Below are 26688 nucleotides of genomic sequence, written 5' to 3'. Positions count from 1 at the left end.
AAAGAAAACAATTATCCATGTCTAGTGGCACATGCCTGTGGTCCCAGTACTCAAGAGGCTGAGGTGGGAGGATCCACTTGAGCCCAGGAGATAGAGGCTGCAGTGAGCCGCGATCATGCCACTGCATTGAAGACTGGGTGTGAGAGTAAGACTACGTCTCAGAAAAAAAAAAGTGAAAGAAAGAAAAGAGAAGAGAAGAAAATGAAATGAAAAAGAACCTGAGTTTATTCATCCAGAGTCCTAGATATGAACGAGATCATTGTCCCCACCTGCTGTATAAGGGCTTCCTTTACAAATGTGATATTCTTGTTCATTTTCACACTTACTATATTTTATAATACAATAGTAATAACAAGAAGATAAAGGTAAGTTTAAAATGATAAAGTTTGACTGGCAGAAGAAGAAAAAGGACTGACCCTCTACAGTGATCTAATTGTAATTGTGTAAAAGGGAGACAACTAAAAGGTGACCTTGGAAAAACTAAATACTTTGCATTATACTTAGCTTTTCAATAACTGGATGTAAGTTCCTGGCCAACAGAGTGACATGTTTAAAACAATCTATATGTCAGAGGGATTTGTTCACAGTGGTTAACGTATCCTCCGCTTTTAGGAATACATATGCAATGGTAAAAAGTGATGCATGATTTTGGTTATTGGAGTGAGTGCTATTGCTAAACATAATCTCTCAAAATAACCATGTGATAAGCGTGGTTTCAAAAAGAGGGATGCATGACTTCAGGGGCCAATCCAAGACCTTCAGCAAAAGCGTGCCTCAAGAAGAAAGCAATCTGTATTATTTATCCTGTGATCCACAGTCTTTCTCCATCAGGTGATCCAATTTAACCGTGACTAAAAGTTTATTATCTGTTGTGATATGGTTTGGCTGTGTCCCCACCGAAATGTCAACTTCAATTGTATCTCCCAGAATTCCCACCTGTTGTGGGAGGGACCCAGGGAGTGGTAATTGAATCATGGAGGCAGGTCTTTCCCATGCTATTCTCAAGATAGTGAATAAATCTCGTGAGATCTGATGGGTTTATCAAGAGTTTTTGCTTTTGCTTCTTCCTCACTTTCTCTTGCTGCTACCATGTAAGAAGAGCCTTTTGCCTCCAGCCATGATTCTGAGAACTACCCAGCCATGTGGAACTGTAAGTCCAATTAAACCTCTTACTTTTGTAAACTGCCCAGTCTCAGGTATGTCTTTATCAGCAGTGTGAAAACAAACTAATATAGTAAATTGGTACTGGGAGTGGAGCATTGCTGAAAGGATACCCAAAAATGTGGAAGTCACTTTGGAACTGGGTAACAGACAGAGGTTGGAATAGATTGGAGGGCTCAGAAGAAGGAAATGTGGGAAAGTTTGGAACTTTCCAGAGACTTGTTAAATGGCTTTGACTAAAAGCCTAACAGCAATATGAACAATAAGGTCCAGGCTGAGATAGTCTCAGATGGAGATGAGGAACTTGTTGAGAACTGGAGCAAAGGTGACTCTTGTTTCATTTTAGCAAAGAGGTTGGCAGCATTCTGCCCCTGCCCTACAGATTTGTGGAACTTTGAACTTGAGAGAGGTGATTTAGGGTATCTGGTGGAAGAAATTTCTAAACAGCAAAGCATTCAAGAGGTGACTTGGGTGCTGTTAAAGGCATTCAGTTTTATAAAGGAAGCAGAGCATAAAAGTTTGAAAAATTTGCAGCCTGACAATGTGATAGAAAAAGAAAAACCCCTTTTTTTGAGGCGAAATTCAAGCCAGCTGCAGAAATTTGCATAAATAACTGAGAAGCTGAATGTTAATCCCTAAGAAAATGGGGAAAATGTCTCCAGGGCATGCCAGAGGTCTTCATGGCAGACCCTTCCATCACAGTCCCACAGGCACAGGAGAAAATGATTTCGTGGGACAGACCCAGGGTCCCTGTGCTGTGTGCAGCCTGGGGACTTGATGTCCTGTGTCCTAGCTGCTTCAGCCATGGCTGAAAGGAGCCAAGGTAGAGCTCAGGCCATGGCTTTACAGGGTGCAAGTCCCAAGTCCTGGTAGCTTCCACATGGTGTTGAGTCTATGAATGCATGGAAGTCAAGAGTTGGGGCTTGGGAACCTCTGCCTAGATTTCAGAAGATGTATGGAAATGCCTGGATGCCCAGGCAGAAGTTTGCTGCAGGGCTGGGACACTCATGGAGAACCACTGCTCCATGTGTGGAAGGGAAATGTGAGGTTGGAACCCCCACACAGAGTCCCTACTGAGGCACCACCTAGTAGGCCTATGAGAAGAGGGCAAGCATCCTCCAGACCCCAGAATGGTAGATCTAATAGCTTGCATTGTTCACCTGGAAAAGTCGCAGACACTCAACACCAGCCCATGAAGGCAGCCTGGAGGGAGGCTGTACCCTGCAAAGCTACAGGGGCAGAGCTGTCCAAGACTATGGGAACCTAGCTTTTACATCAGTGTGACCTGGATGCGAGACCTGGAGTCAAAGGAGAGCATGTTGGAGCTTTAAAATTTGACTGCCCTGCTGGATTTCAGACTTACATGGGGCCTGTAGCTCCAACCCCTCACCCCCCCCCTTTTTATTTAAACCAATTTCTCCCATTTTGAATGGCTGTATTCACCCAATACCTGTACTCCCATTGTATCTAGGAAGTCACTAGTTTGCTTTTGATTTTACGGGCTCATAGGCAGAAGGGACTGACCTTGTCTCAGATGAGACTTTGGACTGTGGACTTTAATGCTGAAATGAGTTAAGACTTTGGTGGACTTTTGGAAAGGAATGATTAATTTTGAAATGTGAGAACATGAGATTTGGAGCAGCTGGGGGTGGAATGATATGGTTTGGCTGTGTCCCCACCCAAATCTCGAATTGTATCTCCCAGAATTCCCACATGTTGTGAGAGGGACCCAGGGGGAGGTCATTGAATCATAGGGGCAGGTCTTTCCCATGCTATTCTCATGATAGTGAGTAAGTCTCATGAAATCTAATGGGTTTATCAGGAGTTTCCACTTTTGCTTCGACCTCATTTTCTCTTGCTGCCACCATGTAACAAGAGCCTTTTGCCTCCAGACATGATTCTGAGAACACCTTAGCCATGTGGAATTGTAAGTCCAATTAAACCTCTTTCTTTTGTAAATTGCCCAGTCCTGGGTATTTCTTTGCCAGCAAGTGAAAACAACCTAACACATCTGAATATTGAGTATTTTCAGTCTTGGTGCTCTAATTGCATTTTGCATCAAGATTGTTCTTACCATGCAAGTGACCTAATACAATAATTGTAGTTCACAACTCTAGTCTTTCCATAAAATTCCACTTCTATTTCATAACTTCGTTCTGGTAATGACTCTATGACAAGTTTATTTCTTCCTGGTTCCGAGGCTTTGGGTCCTGTCTCACTACTAATCTTCATGAGTCTTCCTACTTTATGAACAATGGCATCCTTGGAGATTATAAGAGCTGCCATCCATGTCTGCAAGAAGAAGACATTCTTCTAGGGGGAAAAATTCTGTGCTGCATTCCTACTGAGCAGTCTTAAAAGAAAAATTACATACTTTTCCACCTTCAGAAACTCACATGGCACAAGCCTACCCAAACCCCAGAGGATATGCATAAGGTATTGCTTGATCTGGTGTTCTGCTTATGTTGGGGAATCACTGCAGGCTTTGTCTCCAGCTCTCTGCCTCCAAGCGTAACCATCTGCCCCCATCTCCTCCTTATTTCCATCCCATTTCCTCCTACATGGATTTTCCCTCATGGCTTAGAAGCTGATAATGCATTTAGTTTGCCTACCCAACATTTTGCTTTGACATTTTCCCCTTCAATTCTCTATTATCTAGCCCATAGGTTCTCTCTCCAACCATCACCACCATTCATCTACTAGGAAATAAAATGTCTCAGGAGTAGAATTACTAGTTTCATCAATATACTAATGTACCACTAATTTTGGCATTCAGGCAAAAGACAGTACTTGAAGAAACAATTCTATTCAAATCAACACCCTGTTTCTCAAGATCACCGCCAGTGTGCCTAAGTGTTGCTCCACACACATGCACAGAGAGATTCCCATTTTAGTAAAACTGTTATAATTCACTGCAATGGGCACATGCCGGCTAATCTCTATCCTTCCTGAAATTTTTTGTCTCCTTATTTGTTTTCAAATTTAATGTAACTAAGCCTTGTAGATCATATTCTATTTTTTCTACCCAAGAATATCAGCTTGCACAAATAATGGGCAAAATCATTTTGTGAGATGATCACATTAAGAAGACCTATATTTTGGAGTTAGGGACACTGGAGATTGACAACAGAGGTCAGGAATATCAGCTTTGCTGTCAGGCAGGCCAGAGCTTATACTTTATTGCTTTCTAGTCACAGGAATTTGTATAAGTTTCATACCTCCAATTCTCAGTTATTCATCCTTAAAAATGTATCATCCTTAAAAATGGAAATAACAATATTTCTCCAAAAGATCACTATTAGAACTAAATGAGACATATTTATGTAATGCCACCTTGCTGGGCACATGTTATGGGATTAATGAATAGGAGCTCTTATTTTGTTGATATCAACACTCTTATTTGTAACTGACAAGAAGCTATATATCTAATAAAAAATAAAATCTTTGTTCCAAGTCAATGAAAATGAACATTTTTACCTGTAATATAACCCCAGGGTAGAACTAAATTCTATTGCCAAATTCTATTATAACTGGATAACCTATTTTTCTAAATTACTGCAGAAAGCTTCACTATTGAAATAAAAATTCAAATAAATATTAAGCTGTAGAGTGATGGCTTGGGGATAGCAATCAGAGAATTTTCTAAATATAAACCATGGATGTTCCCGATATTATTTTTTTCTCTCTTAACAGAGCAATGTACAAGTATATTTTTTCATTACAAATAAGGAAAAGAAACCATTGAAGATAAATGAAACACTGTATTACATTTTATGCCAGGTGAGAAAATATAAACCCTAATGTTCTTTCTTTAAAGCCCTGAGATTTCATGATGCAATATTACAAGATAACACCTACTGGGATTGTAGCATAAAATACAGGTTTCTAGTATTTGTTTTTTGTATTTAATGTAGTTAATAAAGTTACTTTTAAAGTTATTTTGCAACCAATAATACAGTTACATAAATGTCATTGCACTTAAAGTATCACAAATAGCATATGATTCCAGGCCAGAAATTTAGTGTACAGCAATGTGAGAATCTTGTGCTTTTCCTTGGTTAGAAATCGATTTAAATCAGCAAACAGGAATAAAGTGTAGTGCCTACAACAGATAAGAAAAACACACTTCAAATAATAAGGCAAAATGCATTGCCAGATAAAAACAAATGAAGATGCTGCATGCAGCTAATGAAATGCAATTGCTCCTTCAAGATAGCTTTTTCATCTGTCCAGCCAAAACGGTAAGAGGAAATAATTTACAAAGTTGTAAAATACCACAGTGTTTGTGAGGAACCAGTCAGAAATCTAATCTCTATCTCTCCCCTTCAGCTGAGATTGAAGGCATTCAACACATTCATTTCAAATTGATATTTTCAGAGTGCTGGAAAGAACCATGTAAGGTACTTGTCCTAACTCCAGTCACAGGAGTTGTACTCAGATGTACTCAGAAGTTGTTCAGACACAGTGCAAGGAGCCTTGTCACCATGGTCTCCTGTCACCATGGAAGATGGGGCTAGCCCCATGGGTGGGTACGGGAAAAGGAACCTTGGGCCTGTGAGGCTGTCTGGAATACCTGAGACAAGAAGCATCTTGGAGAGCAACTTAATTAACTGCTCCCCTCACTCCAAGGCAAAATAGAGAATCTGACCCAGAAAGAGAAAATCTGCAAAAGGCAGAAGCTTTCTTTGTCTAACTCAGTTATGGCTCACTGACCTCTAGGAGAGTATGTGGCAACAAAACTCAACTCAAAATGGATGAAAGACTGAAACATAAGACTCAAAACTATAAACCTGCTACAAGAAAACATAGGGGAAATGTTTCAGAACATTGAGGTAGCCAAATATTTGATTGCTAAGACTTCAAAAGCACAGGCTACAAAAAACAAAAACAAAAACAAACGAACAAACAAACAAACACAAATGGACTATGTTAAACCAGAAACCTTCTGTATGGCCAAGAATACAATCAAGAAGTGATGAAAAAAATCTGTAGTATGGGAGAAAATATTTGCACACTATACATCCAACAAGAGACTAATATCCAGAATATACAAGAAACTCAACAGCTAAACAGCAATACACACACACACACACACACACACACACACACACACACACCCTGCTTAACACAAACACTCACAGAACAAATAATCTGGTTAAAAAGTGGGCAGAAGATCTAAATAAACATTTCTCAAATGAAGACATACAAATAAATGGCCAACAAATATATGAAAAAAAAATGCTCAATACCACTAATCGTCAGGGAAATACAAATCAAAACTATAATGAAATACCATCTCACCCCAGTTAGAATGGCTATTACCAAGAAGACAAAAATAGTAAATGCTGGTGAGGATGCCGTAAAAATGGATCCCTTGTACACTGTTGGTGGAAATGTAATTAGGACGGCCATTAGGGAAAACAGTGTGGAGTTTTCTCAAAAAACTGAAAATAAAACTACCATATGATCTAGCAATCCCAGCACTGGTTATTTATTCAAAGGAAAGGAAATCAGTATATAAAAAGGACACCTACACTCTTTTGTTTATTGCAGCACTATTCACAATCGCTAAGATATGGAATTACCTAAATATTAATCGAGAGGTAAATGGATAAAGAAAATATGATGTATACACACAATGGAATACTATCCAGCCATAAAAAGAATGAAATCCTATCATTCACAGCAGCCTGAAGGATATCATATTAAGTGAAATAAGTCAGGCACAGAAATAAATACTGTGTATTCTCACTCACATGTGGGAGCTAAAAAATATTGAGCTCTTGGAAGCAGAGAGTAGAATCGTGAGTATTAGAGGATATGGAGAAGAGGAGAATAGGAAGAGGTTGTTTAAAATATACAAAATTACAGCTAGATGGGAGGAATGAGTTCTGGTAATCTGTGGTGCCATAGGTTGAATATGGTTAACTATAATTTATTTGTATGTTTTGAAACAGCTATAAGAGAAGATTTTTGATGTTCATAATACAAAGAAATAATAAATGAGGACACACATGTGCTAATTATCCTGATTTGAGTATTATACACTGTACACATGTATCAAAATATCACTCTGTATCCCTTAAGTATGTGCAATTATAATACATCAACTAAAAAAATAAAAGAAAATATTTTTTAAATGAATGCCTGGAATATAAAAAAGCTCTTGGTATTTGGATATTAAATAAGTGAATGAAAGAACAGAAACTTACAGGAAATTCTTTCCTGTCATCAATTTCTAAAATGTCTAATGTAGAGCTACATGCATTATTTCATTAACTGTTACATTTCAATTGTTGAAAAACTGATTACCAAGTATTTTGTAAGTGAATGGATTACATCCATATAGGATTCTAACATGATCCACGGATTCAGGAAAGGCTTTTCTTGAGACATTAGTTCTGAAGAATACATACAAATCCATCATTTAGTGGGAGAGAGCACTGGATGGGATGGGGAGCACCTCTGAAAGAAGGAACATTTGCAGAAATCGAGATAAAAATGACCATAGAACTTATGAGAAATTGAGAGAAGACTGTTATGACTAAAAGGAAAAGAATTAAGGAGAAAAATCCCCACAAAAAGAAGTGACATGGGTTTTCAGGACATCACACAGGGTCCTGTGGGCCAGGTTAAGGAAATGAGCCTTAATCCTAAGAGCAACAGAAGCAGCAAGGGAATGATGTGGTTATATGAGTGTTTTTCAAAGGTCCATCTCATTAAATTGTGGAAAACATATTATGGGCAATAAGAGGAAGGTAACATAAAGCCAGACAGAAAATGTTTAGAAGAATATTGCTGGGAAGAGATGATTATGTATTTGGCTAGAATCCTGGTGCTGGATGTAAAGAGAAGTAGAGAAATGGGGATTTCGGAGGTAAGATCAATAGGTGAGGGGGAAATGGTATGTGTGGAAAAAGATGGGTAGAAGGTAAATTCTAGGTTATCAACAGAAACAGCAGGGGATGGTGGAACCACCCCCTGCGAAGACATCCCTGCAGAGAGCATACTTATGGAGAAAAGTTCACTGAAGTTTAATTTTGGAAATGTTAACCTTGAGGTGCCTGCAAGGCATCATAGCAGAGGTGTCAAGCAGGCAGCTTAGAAATAGCACATGATGTTCACAAAAAAGGTTTGGTCTGGATTTTAGAAGCTTCGTAGAGAGAATTAGGTTCCTTACTTCTTTTTTAAGAACATAGAATATGGAAGTACCGATTTCTTTCAGATGGAATGCAGCAGTTCAGCTCCCAGAAAGGAAATGTGTTCAATATTTATGCTGGCTTCTTGCCAGTGCCATTAACCGGGGAGGTGTCCAACTCTCCGTGGAAAGGTATTTTTTTGGAACCAGATGATTTCCTTTTTCTGTCTTATCATTTTCTTGCCTAACATACATTCTCATAATTTCTGTGGTTTTAAAGTTGTTTCCTGATGAGGAAACATTAATATATACTGGGGAAATGTTTCATTAAACAAAGTTAAAATTGATTTTCATATTGCAAGACATCTTGGAGTCACCAATACTCTAATATGTGAGGGCGAACATGTAATAACACATTTTCCAAATATTTAAACACCAAACACTTTCTCCAAGATTATCTTTGACAACTAGTGTTTTATAAATTATTCTTTGGACAAATATTTGTTAAACAGTTGTCTTGCTTGGAGCAGTATCTTTTATTCAATAGTTTTATCCTGGTTCAAAAACCCCAACCTGGACTTAATGGCCCTTTCCCAAGAAATTTAATACAATTTTCCTGTAACACTTAAAATGCTCATTTTCTTTTCTGGTTATTAAAGCTGAAGCAAATTGGATGTTCCACTTATAACTCTGTGGCAGTAGTCATGTGGGAGAAGTTTATCATCTGTGTAGGTCGCTGTCATCTTTCATTCTTATGGTAGTATTGGGTCTGTGTGAGGGTGTGTTCAGAGGTATGATTAAAGCAGTGGCCAGGAGAAGGGTGAACAGTGCTTAGTTTAGTTTTTCAGCTTGTGATCAACTATACATAGAACCACAGTAGTTTGCAGAAATGTAGTTAAGGATAGGGAGGGGAAAGAGTTCCCATCTTACTTTATTTATTATCCAAATTAATATCCTTATTGCCTAAGATTCTGAATATAGTAATCCATATATAAAACTTTCTGATCTCAATCTATATTCTGAAAAATGATACCAATAAAAACACTGAATTCCACTTGTAAAAGCAATTTATTTTATACTTTTCTGCTGCTGGTGTTTTACAGTTTCTCCATTCATATGCCTTGAAGGTATAATACAATGAATATGCAAGAGATCTCCTTATATTAGAGACCTCTTTGTATTAGGCTGGTGCAAAAGTAATTGTGATAACCTAATAATAACTTTGTTTTTCTTCTCTTTAGTGATTAAAAATGTGTGCATGCCCAGAATTCTAGAGATATAAATTAAAAGCAACAAAGCATAAATTAAAATAATGGTCCTGACAATGACACTGATAAAAATAAAAAGAAAAATTCAGAGCAGAAATACAAGAATTAACTCAGAGCAATTTTAGAATGGTTACTAATATTAATGTTATTTTATGTTAGATATTATTATAGGTACAAAATGTCATGAAGACATTAGTACAAAAGCAACTAAATATTACATTAAATATTCATTTAATTGCAGGCAAAGTATTCTGCACAACGCCTTGGAATATAATCAATGACCTATAAATGCTAGTTATCATCATTTCCCACTTAACTCTTCTAATTCAATCTAATACAATTGGCCCACAAATCATTTTATAAACTTGAGTAAAGAATGAACAAAATTTCATTAGCCAGGATAAAAAAAATCAAGGTAAGTTTAAACTCTTTCAGACATGAGATACAAATTTCTCCTTCTGTGTCTCCTTCATTCGCTAAAAACTGAAATTGGCATCATCGTATGTTTAAAAAATATAGATATTTTTACAAATACAAATGGAGAAAAAAAGAAAGAAGAATTCCTGGACTCTTCCATGTACTTGCTTTAGAGAATCTTTGTAACTACTGGCTCCACAGTTGGTCCTTTATGCAAAAAAAAAAAAAAAAAAAAAAGAAAATGAAAAAGATGTCCAATTTCTTAGGTTTTTTTTTTTGTTTGTTTGTTTGTTTGTTTTTCTGAGACAGAGTCTCACTCTGTCCCCCAGGCTGGCATGCAGTGGCGCAATCTCAGCTCACTGCAACCTCTGCCTCCCAGGTTCAAGCAATTCTCCTGCCTCAGCCTCCTGAGTACAGGTGCCTGCCACAATGCTGAACTAATTTTTTTGTATTTTTAGTAGAAACAGGATTTCACCATGTTGTCCAGGCTGGTCTCCAACTCCTGACCACAGGTGATCCACCTGCCTTGGCCTCCCAAAGTGCTGGGATTATAGGCATGAGCCATTGCACCCATCCCAGTTTCACAGATCTTGAGGTGATATAATACTTTGTTATATGTTCAAAGGTAATTTCTATTCTTATTATAAACTATATTTGAGGACAAACGATATGAGACTGTGAAATATCCTCAGAAGCTACTGAATGTAGGAAGATGCATATATTCATGTATTTAGCAGATAAAAATACGTTAGCCCTTAGGTTTATGTCATTCTATTCAGTTACATTTGTATCTTAATAATTGGCAGTATAATTGATTTTAAAGTTGAAACCAGAATCAGAAAGCACAATGCCTGGAAGATGGAAAAATTTCAGAGAGTGAACACAGTATGAATAGAAGAGATCTGTGATGAAGGGACAACTTTGGAGCTTAGTACTTACTGCAAATTAGTATCTTATGTAACTTTGGTGATTAATAGACTCTGACCCTAAGTTTCTTTATCTGAAAAATGGGCTTAAGGATAATTAGATGTGAAGTTTTAGCAAGGATTAAAATTTAAATAATATGCATCAAATGAATGCCACATATTGGTATGTTTCTACTCAAAAATCAATCAATGAGTACTTATTGTGTACCCAGGCACAGGACTAATCATGGGGAAACACAAGTAAGCAAGACAGATATATTTCCTAGACATAACATGCCAGAGCATACAGAAAGTAGCTAAGTAAAAATACACATTTTAAAAATCTAATATGAGAAAAAAAAATTGAGGAACATCCTTGAGAATAACCGGCTTGTACTCTTCACAGATGTCCAAACAAGAAAGATAAAGAAAGACTGAAGAATTGTTTCACAATGAAAGACTCAAATAACATGAAAACTAAATGTAGTATATGAGTCTAGATTGGATTCTGGACATGGGAGAAATAAGTAAAAAGGATATTACCAGGACAATTGACAAATTTGAATATAAACTGCAGATTTGGTAATATTATATCAACATTAAATTTCCTGATGCTGATAACTTCTGTGGTAAGAGGGTATCCTTAATTTAAGAAAAGACACACTGAAGTATTTAGGGTTAAAAAGGCAAAATATTTCCAACAACACTTAAATAGCTCAAAAATATGGAAGAAAGAAGGGAGGAAGGAATGGAAGAAGAAGAGATAATAAAGAAAATGGGAAACACGCAAATAATTAGTGAATCCAGGTAAAGTCTAGATAAGAGTTTTTGTACCATTGTTGTAAATTTTCTGTAAGTTTGAAATTATATAAAATGAAAATGTACTTTGAGGGAAAGTTGAAAAGTTTACAAGTATTCATTTTCTTGTTTCCTATGTCTTTACTCCTTGTCTCTCTAGAGCAAATTTCACAAGTCTTATTTTGAATTTCAGCAATAGATACAGAGACATATTTGTAGGTTCTCCATATTGAGTAGTGCAGTTCTATCTCAATGGATTTGATGAAATCAATAATTTATATTATAGGACTTTAGATAGAATGATGTTACAGGCTTGAATGAGCTGAACAACATCCCCTAACACCCTAAGATCTTTTAAACACAGCTTTTAAAGCTGGTGTTTTGTTTGGAAAACAAACTGAACTGGTAGTAAATTTTAAAAAGCATGTAGACATTTTAAAGCTAAGGAACTACTTTTCCTTCATTTCTTATCATACCTGAGAGAAAGAGAAGCTTTAGGCTGGTAAAGATGCATCTGTGGCTTGCTTTCTATTTATTTATTTATTATTTTTATTATTATACTTTAAGTTCTAGGATACATGTGCACAATGTGCAGGTTTGTTACATATGTATACATGTGCCATGCCGGTGTGCTGCACCCATTAACTCATCATTTACATTAGGTATACCTCCTAATGCTATCCCTCCCCTCTACCCCCTCCCCACAATAGGCCCCAGTGTGTGATGTTCCCCTTCCTGTGTCCAAGTGATCTCATTGTTCAGTTCCCACCTATGAGTGAGAACATGTGGTGTTTGGTTTCTGTTCTTGTGATAGTTTGCTGAGAATGATGGTTTCCAGCTGCATCCATGTCCCTACAAAGGACACGAACTCATCCTTTTTCATGGCTGCATAGTATTCCATGGGGTATATGTGCCACATTTTCTTAATCCAGTCTGTCACTGATGGACATTTGGGTTGATTCCAAGTCTTTGCTATTGTGAATAGTGCCACAGTAAACATACGTGTGCATGTGTCTTTATAGCAGCATGATTTATAATCCTTTGGGTATATACCCAGTAATGGGATGACTGGGTCAAATGGTATTTCTAGTTCTAGATCCTTGAGGAATCGCCACACTGTTTTCCACAATAGTTGGACTAGTTTACAGTCCCTCCAGCCGTGTAAAAGTGTTCCTATTTCTCCACATCCTCTCCAACACCTGTTGTTTCCTGACTTTTTAATGATTGCCATTCTAACTGGTGTGAGATGGTATCTCATTGTGGTTTTGATTTGCATTTCTCTGCCTCGCCCTGCTTCAGCTCTCACTGGTCAGTGCTGACCAGCACTGACTGTCCAACACGCCCCAGTGAGATGAACCTGGTACCTCAGTTGAAAATGCAATCACCTGTCTTCTGTGTCGCTCACGCTGGGAGCTGGAGGCTGGAGCTATTCCTATTCGGCCATCTTGGGCACCCCCACTGTGGCTTTCATTTTAATTAACCTAACATTTCTTGGACTGGTTTGGATTCATCACATCCAGCAGAGGCTCTATAATCAGAAATGCTCATCATATTCATTTCCTGATTTATTTGTAGTATCCATATAAACCTATTGTAAACCTATTGGTGTCAATTAGCAGGTTTACTTCTTTTTTTGTTTTGTTTTGTTGAGACTGAGTCATACTCTGCCGTCCAGGCTGGAGTGCAGTGGTGCAATCTTAGTTCACTGCAATCTCTGCCTCCTGAGTTCAATTGATTCTTCTGCCTCAGCCTCCAGAATAGCTGGGATTACAGGCTCCCAACACCACACCCAGCTATTTGTTGTATTTTTAATAGAGATGGAGTTTTGCCATGTTGGCCAGGCTGGTTTCGAACTCCTGGCCTCAAGTGATCTGCCAACCTCAGCCTCTGAGGCCAAGGGATTATACGGATTACAGTGCTGGGCTTATGGGCTTGAGCCACAGCCCCTGGCCTGGCAGATTTACTTCAAATTTTTTAGAATAAGTGTGCATGCACATGCGTGTGAATTCATGAGTTTTGTGTGAGTTACAGCATACAAATATGAAAAAAATTTCTAAAAGAACACACATAAATTAAAATCTGTATAGTAAAGACTGTTATTTCAAATAATAGCGAAAAATTCCATACACTGTTTGATCTACAAAGAAAATGTTTACCTTTAACTTGTGAAAAGTGGGTATTGTAAAATACATAGTCTAGATGTGATGTAATGGTCATTATTTTAAGCATTTGTTTAGCTTTTGTACTGTTTAGTCTTTATTTATTTATTTATTTATTTATTTATTTATTTATTTATTTCAGTCCTGGGGAAGTAAATAATTTCTGGTCTTTTCTCCACAAATTTCTTAAAAGTTGATAATCAAGATCATTTTTCCCCCAAAATTTACTGTCTTACATGCTGGCAGCAGCTTTATCCTAATGCCACTTAAGCATTTATTTTAAAAAATTGAATAAATAAAAATTCAAGTCTGGAACTTCTACTTCCAGGTATTTTGGATTATTTTATGACAGAACAATAATAAATAAATAAAAAGAGAAACTCAGTGCTGCCCAGTCAAAGCAGAAAGCAACATCGGGTAGAACACAGTCGATGTCACCACGGAGGGAGCATTTAGACCAACCATAGCCCGAGGAAAATTAACCATCTCAGCAGTCTGAATATGAGTTTTAGCAAGCCCCTCCACCATGGGCTAAAGGGCTCTAGAGTTCTAAATAAACTTAAAAGGCAGTCTAGGCCACAAGGACTCCAAATCCTGGGCAAGTCCAGGTGCTGTGCAGTGTTCAGAGTCAGTGGACTTGAGATAAAAATGAGCTAGTGAGACACGAGCGTAGGAAGCCAAGGGAGTACTTGAGCCATCCCTCCCCCAGCCCCAGGCAGAAGAACTCTCAGGTCCTAGAACCCCATTCCTTCTGCCTGAGGAGAGGAAAGAGTAAAGAGGACTTTGTCTTGCATCTTCAATACCCATTTCAGGCCCTAACTGTTATACTATATTTCTAGACACATGCTGGACCAGAAAGGAACCCACTGTCTTGAAGCAAAGGGCCAAGTCCTAGCAGCATTCATCACCTACTGATTAAAGAGCTCTTGGGCCCTAAATAATCAGCAATGGTTGCCAGGCAGTACTTGCTGTGGACCTTGGGTGAAACTCAGAGCTATGCTTGCTTTAGATGTGACCCAGCACATTCCAAGCTATGTTAGCTAAAGGGAAAGACTCCCTTTGCTTAGGGAAAGGAGAGAAAAAGTAAAGAGGACTTTGCCTCACAGTTTGTATACCAGCTGGGCCACAGTGGGGGAGAGTACCGAGCGTTTACTGGGGTCTCTGATTCCTGGCCATGCTGCTTGATGGTGTTGCTAGACTTGGTGTGGGCCAGAGGGGAACCCACTCTCCTGAAAGGAGAGACACAGATCTGGCAGCTTTCACTAAAAGCTGACTGAACAGCCCTTGGGTCTTGAGTGAATATCAGCGATAGCCAGCAGTAATCTCCATGGGCCTGTGGTAGTGGTGGCCATAGGGAGAGACTCCTCTGCTTGTAAAAAGGGGAGGAAAGAGTGGTAAGAACTTTTTCTTGTGATTTGGGTGGCAGCTTAGCCACAGCAGAATGAAGCACCAGGTAGATACCTGATACATTTAGGCTATGTCCCCACTAAAATCTCATCTTGAATTGTAATTCCCACTTGTTAAAGGAAAGACCAGGTGGAGGTAATGGAGTCATAGGAAGAGTTTCCCCCATTCTTTCTCACGGTAGTGAGTTCTCACAAGATCTGATGGTTTTATAAAGGGCTCTTCCCGCTTTACTTGGCACTTTTCTTTCCTGCCACCTTGAGAAGGAGGTCCTAGCTTTCTCTTCATCTTCAGCTGTGCTGAACTGTGAGTCAAGTAAACCTCTTTCCTTTATAAATTACCCAGGCTTGGGCAGTTCTTTATAGCAGTATGCAAATGGACTAATTAAAACCCAAGGTGCTTGACTCCAGGCCCTGGTCCCGGATGACATCTTTGGACCGGCTTGGTGCCAGGGAAACTCATCATCCTGAAAAGAAGGAAACAAAGCTGGCTGGATTCACTATCTGCTTATTGTAGGGTCCTTGGGCTTTGAGTGAACATAGGCAGTAGCCAGGCAGTAGTTACCACAGGCCTTGGGCAGGACTCAGTGCTATGCTGGCTTTGGGTCTGACTCAGCATAGTTCCAGTAGTGGTGGTGGCTTCAGGGGTACCTGTGTCACCCCTATCTCAGCTCCAGACAGCTCAGAAAGGAATAGAAACTCCATTTGTTTGGGTCAAAGTAAGGGAGCAGAACAAGAGTCTCTGCCTCATATTCCAGGGAACTCTTCCAGATTTTACGCAAGACCACCAAGCCAGTACCTCTACACGTCTGCAAGAGCTACTGTGTTATTGAGTTTGGGTGTCCCCTAAATACGGCTGCAGTGATGAAAGATTTACATTACAGCACCCAAGACCATCTGAATACTTGGAAATGCTTCCCAAGAAGGACAGATACAAATAAGCTGAACTATGAAGGTAAGAATAATATATATAATTCTTCAATGCTCTGACACCAATAACATTGACAAGCATTAAAACCATCCAGGAAAACATGACTTCACCAAATGAACTAAATGGGCATGAGTGACCAAACCCAGAGACACAGATATATGTGACTAATAATTCAAAATAGCTGTTTTGAGGAAACTCAAAGATATTTAAGATAATTCAGAGAAGGAATTCCGAATCCTATTAGATAAACTTAACAAATAGATTAAAGTAATTTAAAATAATCAAGCAGAAAATGCAATTGACATACTGTAAAATGCATTAGGGTCTCTTAGCAGAATTGATCAAGCAAAAGAAATAAATAGTGAACTTGAATACAGGCTTTTTGAAAATATACAGTAAAAAGACAAAAGAAAAAAGAATGAAAAAGAATGAAATATGCCTGGAAAACCCAGAAAACAGCCTCAAAGGGCCAAATCTAGGAGTTATTGGCCTTAAAGTGTAGACAGAGAGAGAGAGAGAGAGAAATTGAGGTAGAAAGATTATTCAAAAACATAACAAAGAACTTTCCAAACCTAGAGAAAGACATCAATATCTAAGTACAAGAAGTTTATAGAACACTAAGAAGATTTAACCCAAAGAAGACTACCTAAGGCATTTAATAATCAAACTCCTGAAGATAAATATAAAGAAAGGATCCTACAAGGAGCCAGAGAAAATAAACAACATGCAATGGAGCTTCAATAAGTCTGATAGCAGAATTTCCAGTGAAAACCTTACAGGCCAGGAGAGGGTGTCAGGACATATTTAAAGTGCAGAACAACAACAACAACAACAACAACAAAAACGTTTCATCTTAGAATAATGTATCCAGTAAATATGTTCTTCAAACATAAAGGAGAAAGAAATCGTTTTCCACACAATCAAAAGCTGAGGGATTTAATCAACACCAGACCTGTCCTACAAGAAATACTAAAGGGAGCTCTTCAGTTTGAAAGAAAAAGACATTAGTGAGTAATAGGAAATCATGTGAAGGTACAAAACTCACTTGCAATGGTAAGTACATAGAAAAAACACAATATTATAACAAACATTTGTTATATAATTGTGGTGTATAAACTACTTGTACCCAGAATACAAAGACTAAAAGATGAACCTAGCAAAAATAATAACTACAACAGCTTAAGCCATAGCATAACAAATAAATGGAAAAAACAAAAAGTTTAAAAGTAGAATGATGAAGTTAAAGTGTGGGTTTTTAAATTAGTTTTCAATTTACTTGCTTGATTTTTGTTTGTTTATGCAATAAATGTTAAGTTGTCATCAGTTTAAAATCATGGGTTATAAGATATTACCTGAAAGTTTCATGGTAACTTCAGATCAAAAAACATAATGGATACACAAGAATAAAAATAAAAGATGAAAATGTACCACTAGAGAAAATCACCTTCACTAAAAGGAAGACAAAAAGGAAAGAGGAAAGAAAGAGAAGGCCAAACAAATGAAAAAATGGCAAGAGTAAGTCCTTACTTATCAATAATAGCATTTAATGTAAACAGACTAAACTCTCAAATCAAAAGACACAGACTAGAGGAATGGATAAAAAAATAAGACCCAATAATCTGATGCCTACAAGAAACACATTTCACCTATAAAGATACTTACAAACTGAAAATAAAGGGATGGAAAAAGATATTTCATGCCACTGGAAGCCAAAAAAGAGCAGGAGTGACTATGCTTATATTAGACAAAATAGATTTAAAAACAAAAACTATGAGACAGAGAAAGTCACTACATATAATGATAAAGGGGTCAATTCAACAAGGAGATATAACAACTGTAAATATGTATGCACCCAACACTGGGACACCCAGATATATAAAGCAAATATTATCACAGTTATCAAGAGAGGTATATCCCAATACAATAATTGTTGGATTTCAACATCCATTTTCAGGAATGGAAATATCATTTAGAAAGAAAATCAGCAAAGAAAAATTGAACTTGATCTGCACTAAGAACAAATGGACCTAATATATATTTATTATTGTCATTCAATGGTTGCAGAATATACATTCTTTTCCTCAGCATATGAATCATTCTCAAGGATAGACCATATAATAGGACAAAAAAAAGTCTTAAAAAGAAATTATATCAAGTATCTTATTTGACTACAATGAAATAAGGCTAGCAATCATTTGGAAAGTACACAAATCCATGGAAATTAAACAATATGGTCCCGAATGACCAGTGGGTCAATGAAAAAATTAAGAAGAAAATTTAGTAAGTTCTTGAAACAAATAAAAATGGAAATGCAACATACAAAAACCTATGGGACACAGCAAAAGCAGTACTAAAAGGAAAGTTTATAGTCATAAGTACTTATATAAAAAGTGTTAAAACTTCAAATAAACAACCTAATGGTATATTTTAGAGAAGTAGAAAATCAAGAACAAATCAAACCAACCACAAGTTACAAGAACAGGAATAATAAACATCAGAGCAGAAACAAATGAAATTGAAAGGCTAAAACAATACAAAAGATGAACAAAATGAAAAGTCATTTCTTTGAAATTATAAAGAAAGTTGATAAGCTTTAACTAGACTAAGAAAAAAACAAAAAGGATCTAAATAAAAAATGTTAGAGATGAAAAAGGGACATTAAAACTAATACCACAAAAATTCAAAGGATGATTAGAAGCCACTCTGAGCAACCATATGCCAATAAATTGGAAAACTTAAATAGATAAATTCCTAGACACACAATCTACTAAGATTGAACTGTGAAGAAATCCAAAACCTGAATAAGTGAATAACAAGTAATGTGATCAAAGCCATAACAAGAAAGTCTCCCAGCAAAGAACAAGCTAGGACCCAATGGCTTCACTGCTGAATTTTACCCAAGATTTGAAAAAGAACCAATATCAATTTTAATCAAACTATTCTGAAAAGGGGAGAGGGAATACTTCCAAACTCATTATATGAGATCAGTATTACACTGATAATAAAACCGGAAAACACCTCAAAGGAAAAAGAAAGTAACAGGTCAATATCCCTGATGAACATTGACACAAATGTCCTCAACAAAATACCAAACAAACAAATTCAATGATACATTAAAAAAATCATTCATCATGACCAAGTTGGATTTTTTTCCAGGGATGCAAGAATGGTTCAACATACAGAAGTGAATCAATGTGATATATCAACAGAATGAAGGACAACCATATAATAATTGCACTTGATGCTAAAAAAGTTTGCTAAATTTTAACATTCCTTCATAATAGAAACTCTCAAAAACCTGGATATAAAAGGAACATACCTCAACATAATAGAAGTCATATATGACAGACTCACAGCTAGTATCATATTGAATAAGGAAAAACTGATAGCTTTTCCTCTAAGATCTGGGATGAGACAAGGATGCCCACTTTCACAACTGTTATTCAACACAGTACTGGAAGTACTAGCTAGACCAATAGGACAAAAGAAAGAAATAAAGGGCATCTAAATTGGAAAGGAAAAGGAAAGAAGTAAAATTATCCTTGTTTGCAGATGATATGATTTTATATTTGGAAAAACCTAAAGACTGACAGAAAACTATTAGAACTGATAAGCAAATTCAGTAAAGTTGCAGAATACAATATCAACATGCAAAAATCAGTACCATTTCTATATGACAACACTAAACTATCTGAAAAATGTATCAAAAAAGTAATCTCATTTATAATAGCTACAATTAAAATTAAATATCTAGGAATAAAATAAAAAAGTGAAAGATCTCTACAATGAAAACTATAAAACATTGATGTAAGAAATTGAAGAGGTCAAAAATATGAAAAGGTATTCTATGTTCATGGATTGGTAGAATAAATATCATTAAAAATGTATGTATTACTCAAAGCAATCTATATATTCAATAAATGCCTATCAAAATACCAATAACATTCTTTGCAGAAATAGAAACATAATCCTAAAATTTATATGGAACTGCAAAAGTCCCAGAATAGACAAAGCTATCCTGAGCAAAAAGAACAAAACTTGAAGAATCACTTTACCTGACTCCAAATTATGCAACAGAGATAATGTAAGGAAAACAGTGTGGTACCAGCATATAAACAGACATATAGACCAGGAATCGACACCCAGGAATAGATCTATACATCTACAGTGAACTTATTTTCAACAAAGGTGCCAAGAATATACACTGGGGAAAGGACAATATCTTCAATAAGTGGTGCTGGGAAAACTAGATATGCATATACAGAAGAATGAAACTAGACCCCCACCTCCTACCATATACAACAATCAAACCAAAATGGATTAAACACTTAAATCTAAGATCTTAAACTAAGAAACTACTAAGAAAAAATTGGAAAAACTCTCCAGGACACTGGTTTGGGCAAAAATTTCTTGAGTAATACTGTACAAGCACAGGCAACCAAAGCAAAAATGGACAAATGGGTTCACATCAAATGAATAGCTCCTGCACAGCAAAGGATACAATCAACAAATTGAAGAAACAATCCACAGAATGGAAGTAAATATTTTCAAGGTATCCATCTGACAAGGGATTACTAACCAGAATATATAAGGAACTCAAACAACTCAATAAAAAGAAATCTAATCCAATTAAAAATGGCAAAGATCTAAGCAGACATTTCTCAAAAGAAGGCATATGAATGGCAAACAAGGATATAAAAGTGTGCACAACATAACTGATTATCAGAGAAATGCAAATCCCAACTACAATGAGATATCATCTCATCCCAGTTAAAAGGCTTTTGTCCAAAAGACAGGCAATAACAAATGCTGGCAAGGAAGAGGAGAAACAGGAACTCTTGAACATTGTTGGTGGAAATGAAATCAGTACAACCGCTATAAAGAACAGTTCGGCAGTTCCTCAACAACACTAAAAAGAGAACTGCCATACAATTCAGCAATACCACTGCTAGGTATATACCCAAAAGAGAGAAAAATCTGTATATTCAAGAGATATCTGCACTTCCATAGTTTGTTGCAGCACTGCTCCGCCAATATTTGGAAGCAACCTAAGTGTCCATCAACAGACAAATTGATAAAGAAAATGTACATATACATAATGGAGTACTATTCAGCCATAAATATAATATCCTGTCCTTTACAACAACATGGATGGAACTGGAAGATATGTTAAATGAAACAAGCTAGGCACAGCAAGACAAACTTCCTATGTTCTCACTTATTTGTGGGAGCTAAAAATTAAAACAATGGAACTCATGGTGAGAGAGAGAGTAAAATCATGGTTACCATAGGTTGCAAAGGGTAGTGAGGATAGGAATAATTAATGGGTTCAAAAATATGATTAGATAGAATGAATAAGACCTAGTAATTGATAGGACAACAAGGTGACTACAGTCAATAATGATTTATTGTACACTTTAAAATAACCAAAAGCATATAATTTGGTTGTAACACAAATAAAGGATAAATGTTTGAGGTAATAGATACCCCATTTACCTTCATGTGATTTTTACATATTGTATATTTTTATCAAAATACCTCATGTGCCCACTATGTACTCACGAACATATGTACCTACTATCTACCCATGAAATATATATATATATATATATATATACCTACTATGTACCTACTGTGTACCCACTATATATATATATATATATACCTACTATGCACCCATGAAAATTTAAAACAAAATTAAAGTGAGATTGGCAATCAATACCTGCTCTTCCATTGAGTCATCTGATTAACTACACAGGACAAGATGCAGACGAGCCAAGCATCAAGTGTGTTGAAAAAGCCAAACATACTTGAAGTGTAATATGAAGTTTTCAGCATTTCCACAGTTCTAGGGAGACGAGACTTCTACCTCAGAGCGTTCAAGGAAGAATGGCCCTAGCAAACACTCAAGCTCTAATTAGGATACCTTGAGGGATGTACCATGTATATGCGGAAAATTAGAGGTATCCAGAACCTTACTGAAGCTGCAAACTAGCCTAAGTCATTTCAAGATCTGATCAGATTTGAGTAATATAGCTCTTTTTGGCCTGCAAGAGGCTAGGTTAAATTATCACTAAAATTTCTCATTCAGAAGACTGGTAATGAAAGCAAATTTTTTTTTAGAGAGATTAATAGCATCAGAAGAAACAACAGGTAACAGAAATATATCCACATGTGACACAAATACTACAGTAAAAAGAAAACAAATTTAAAACAGTTTTGATTAGTATCTTCAAACAAATGACCAAGTGGAGAATTATAAGAGAATGATCACATGGAGAATTTTGAACTGAAACAATACAATAACTAAAATTCATAGTATGATAGAGGGATGCAGCTCAAGATAAACGATCTGGAAGATAGATCAGAAGAAAATATCTAGACTGTAAGAGGAAATACACAGAAGAGTATAATAGACACACTATATGTAACAGATAATCACCAAAAACATGTGCTGCATTGCCTATGGTTGTGTTATTTTTAACAGCCGCAAACTTTCCATCAACCCCAGAATGGGTAAATATATTTTGGTACATTCATATAATGGAAAACAATTTTGCACTGAGAAAGAATAAACCAGCTGGGCACGTGGCTCATGCCTGTAATCTCAGCACTTTGGGAGGCCCAGGCGGGCGGATCATGAGGTCAGGAGTTTGAGAACAACCTGGCCAACATAATGAAACCCCATCTCTGCTAAAAATGCAAAAATTAGCCAGTTGTGTTGTGTGCCTGTAATCCCAGCTACTTGGGAGGCTGAGGCAGGAGAATTGCTTGAACCTGGGAGGCGGGGGTTGCAGTGAGCCCAGATTGTGCCACTGCACATCAGCCTAGGCCACAGAGCAAGACTCCGTATCAGGAAAATAATAATAATAATAATAACAACAACAACAACAATAATGAACCACTGCTACATATAACAACATTGATGAATCATTCAAACATGATATTGTACGAAACAAACCAGGTACAAAAGAGTACATGTTGCATGATGCCATTTAAATAAAACTCAGTATTAGGTGGAACTAATCTATGACTATTATTAGAGGAAGATTGATTTCCAAGGGATAGCACTGTGGGGGCTGTTAGGGGTGTTGGTAATATTCTATTATTTGACTCAATGGTAGTCACACAGATATGTTTGCTTTGTGGAAATCCATTGAACTATACACTTATGATTTGTGTTTGTGTGCTTTTATATATACATACTACATTTCAATTAACAATTTTTTTTTTTAAATAAAGCTTGAGTATCATGGTGATTGTTTGGGGGGTTCTACAGATAATAAAGTTCCTTTGAATAGTGGTTATATTTGGCTTTCAGGAGATGCAAAGAATTAATCAATGGAGAGAAGTTCAAAGATGAAAAACAGTAATAAAAGATGGGGTGGGAACTGTGTTTGCAGGTCTACCTAAAAGACTACTCAGGGCTTGGTGTGGTGGCTGATGACTGAAATCCCAGCTGTTTTTGAGGCCATAGTGGGAAGACTGCTTAAGGACAGGAGCTGGAGATGATCCTGGGTAACACATGAAAACTCCATCTCTAAAATATATATATATAATCACAATAATAATTAACCAGGCATGGTGGGGCTGTCTATGGTCCCAGTTACTCAGGAGGCTGAAGCAAGAGAATCACTTGAGCCCAGCAACTGGAGGTTACGGTGGGGCCATGATCACACCACTGCACTCTAGCTTGGGCAACAGAGCAAAACCCTGTCTCTAAAGAAAGGAAAACAAACAAACAAAAAAGATGATTCAATAGCTCTGTACATCTTTGGAGAAACGAGCAGAATGGAGGCTGTTTAAGGGCAAAGACACTGCCCCACCAATTCTCCCCTCTGCTTTTCGTTCAGCAGACCTGGAGATAGTTGGTATAGCCTAAGGCAAGAATAAGATACACTAGATATTAATAATGACACTACTATAGAATTCATAAATAAATAATAAATCAGACCAGTCTTCTTTTCCAGATAGAGAAACACATCAACTATTTTTACCCTGTTCTGTTTCGTGTTTTTATTAATCAACTCCAGAGGTAGGATACCTTTGAAGCCTTTTATGCTGCTTTTTTATCTTTATTGTAATCTCTTAATTCTAGATTCAGCTTCTTGAGAGCAGCGTTGTTTCTTACTTTGTTGCAAATGTACATTCACCAATCAGGCTCTTGTTAAAGAGTAAGTACTAAATGAATGTTTGCTGTCTGTCTGTTACTGGTATGATCTAAACCCAGGATTTAAATTAGGGCCAATATTGTGGAATACTAGATATGCTACGTATTTTGCCTTTGCTTTTTAATTTATTTATTTTTGCTTTAAGGGGGAGAAAACCCAGGAACTATGCCATCATTGGCAAAAGTAGATTAGGATGTGTGTGTTCTGATGTGACTTAAGTTATTACTAAATTGTCTCAGAGCTTAGAAGTTTGTCTGTGATCTGAGACATATGTTTGTAATCAGATTTAGCTTTTGTCTCCAGACCAGGCCTGATATTAGTAAAATTTTCCATATGTGTTCTTATTCAGTTACTCTTTTATGAGTACAAGACATTTCTATTATGTCTGTGTCTCTAGATAGCTCATTGTAAATTTAATCAAATTTACATTTTTAAGCAAATTGGCAAATTAACACCTTGAAAAGTCTTCTTGGGGGGCAAGGCTAGATGGTACGTGAAAGGCATGTTTAGGTACTCAGTATTATGACAAATGTTTCCTGCATAGGTGACCTTGACTGTATAAAAATATTCACAAATATTCAACATTAAGAAAGTACACTTTTCCCAAGAAAATAAAATCCATGAAAAAACGAAACATATTTTCTTCATATTAATATCTAAAATTGGAACTTTGAGTTTGAAAGCTTATTTGCTCAGTATACAGCTTCCAGAATTCAGGCTCACCAGCTCCAAAAGCCCACTCAATGGACATGACGACACTTAGCACAATAGAAAATAGTTGTGACTGTCTCCAGTACATGCCAATATTTTTTCAATGGTCACCACCCTGAACAAATAATACACAGTTAATAAATCATTTGCCTGTAGAATAGCCTGGGCTGGGTCCAGACATTTTTAAAAAGGAGGATATGGGGGGGCCATGGGTATTTTGTTATTGCCCTGTATAACTGCACCAAACAGAAGGGGGAAAAATACCCCACAAAATTCTGTGCCATTATATTATGTATATATTATGTAGACACACATGCAGTCATTCAACAAGCATATTGAAAAAAATCTCAGTATCACTGATCATTAGAGAAACGCAAGTCAAAACCACAATGAGTTACCATCTTGTACCAGTCAGAATGACTATTATTCAAATGTCAAAAAGTAACAGATGCTGGTGAGATTGCAGAAAAATGGGAACACTTATACCCTGTTGGTGGGAGTGTAAATTACTTCAACCATGTGGAAAGCAGTATAGTGATTCCTCTAAGAGCTAAAAGTACAACTATCATTCAACCCAGCAGTCCCATTAGTACATTATACCCAGAGGAATAGAAATTATTCTCTCATAAAGACATGTGCACATGAATGTTCAGTACAGCACTATTCACAATAGCAAAGACATGGAATCAAACTAAATGCCTATTAAAGACAGATTGGATAAAGAAAGTGTGGTACATGTGTACCATGGAATGCTATGCAACCATTAAAAAAAAGAATTAGATCATCTCTTTTGCAGGAATATAGATGGAACTGGAGGCTATTAACCTTAACAAACTAACTCAAGAACAGAAAACCAAATATTACATGTTCTCACTTATAAGTGGGAACCAAATTATAAGAATTTATGAACACAAAAAAGGAAACAACAGACACCGGGATCTAGTTGAGCGGGGAAGAAAGAGGAGGGAGAGGAACAGAAAAGATAACTATTGGATACTGGGATTAATATCTGGATGATGAAATAGTATATATATAATCTGTACATAATATATTATTCATATAATTATGATTGATATAATTATATTATATAATTATATTACATATTAATATATGATTAATAGAATTAACCATAACCATGTATTTTTTCATTAAATAAAATCTAACAGGTAACCCACTGTAGACATAAGAAAAACTGAAGTGTGAGATTGAACTTTTTATCCAATATTTGACAGCTAGTTAGCAACTAAGCTGAAACCACAACTCAGTTACGGTGGCTCACAATAAGTAAGTTTTCCCCTAACAAATTGTTGGGCTAGTTTTTTACAAAATGTGTGGATTTAAAGTATAATATAAATAGAGCTGGAATAAAACTCCTGCCTCACTTCATTAAACATTTACTTTCTTACAAGGTTCAAGTATGTTTGTCTCATAGGTCCTTGAAATGGCAAATAATAAAGACTACTACTTTTCAGATATTGTATCTCGGCAGAGATGCTGATAAGAGAAAGAGAGAAGAATGACATTTTTGCAGAAAGACTGGAAATAAGAGAAGATAAGTAGAGAAAGAGAGCACCAAGATGGAAAAATATGTCTTGCCTTCGCCAAATGAACTTGTGCTTCAAAACA

The 26688-nt window shown here is 36.6% G+C and overlaps 1 protein-coding gene and 1 long non-coding RNA gene across 2 annotated transcripts in view; one reads left to right on the top strand and one right to left on the bottom strand.

Moving 5' to 3' along the window:
- LOC111539439 overlaps positions 1–26688 on the bottom strand; it is a 491006-nt gene that overhangs the window by 77712 nt on the left and 386606 nt on the right. The gene's annotated exons all lie outside the window — the stretch shown is intronic.
- Positions 1097–26688, top strand: LOC113224794. The gene is made up of 4 exons (XR_003309404.1): positions 1097–1150; positions 4855–4941; positions 24279–24354; positions 26495–26688. It is a non-coding gene; the product is annotated as an uncharacterized LOC113224794 (long non-coding RNA).

The sequence above is a fragment of the Piliocolobus tephrosceles genome, chromosome 2, assembly GCF_002776525.5.
Source record: "Piliocolobus tephrosceles isolate RC106 chromosome 2, ASM277652v3, whole genome shotgun sequence".
Taxonomy (NCBI): Eukaryota; Metazoa; Chordata; class Mammalia; order Primates; family Cercopithecidae; genus Piliocolobus; species Piliocolobus tephrosceles.
The sequence above is the reverse complement of the archived record's forward strand: the minus strand, read 5'-3'. Positions and strand labels throughout refer to the sequence as shown.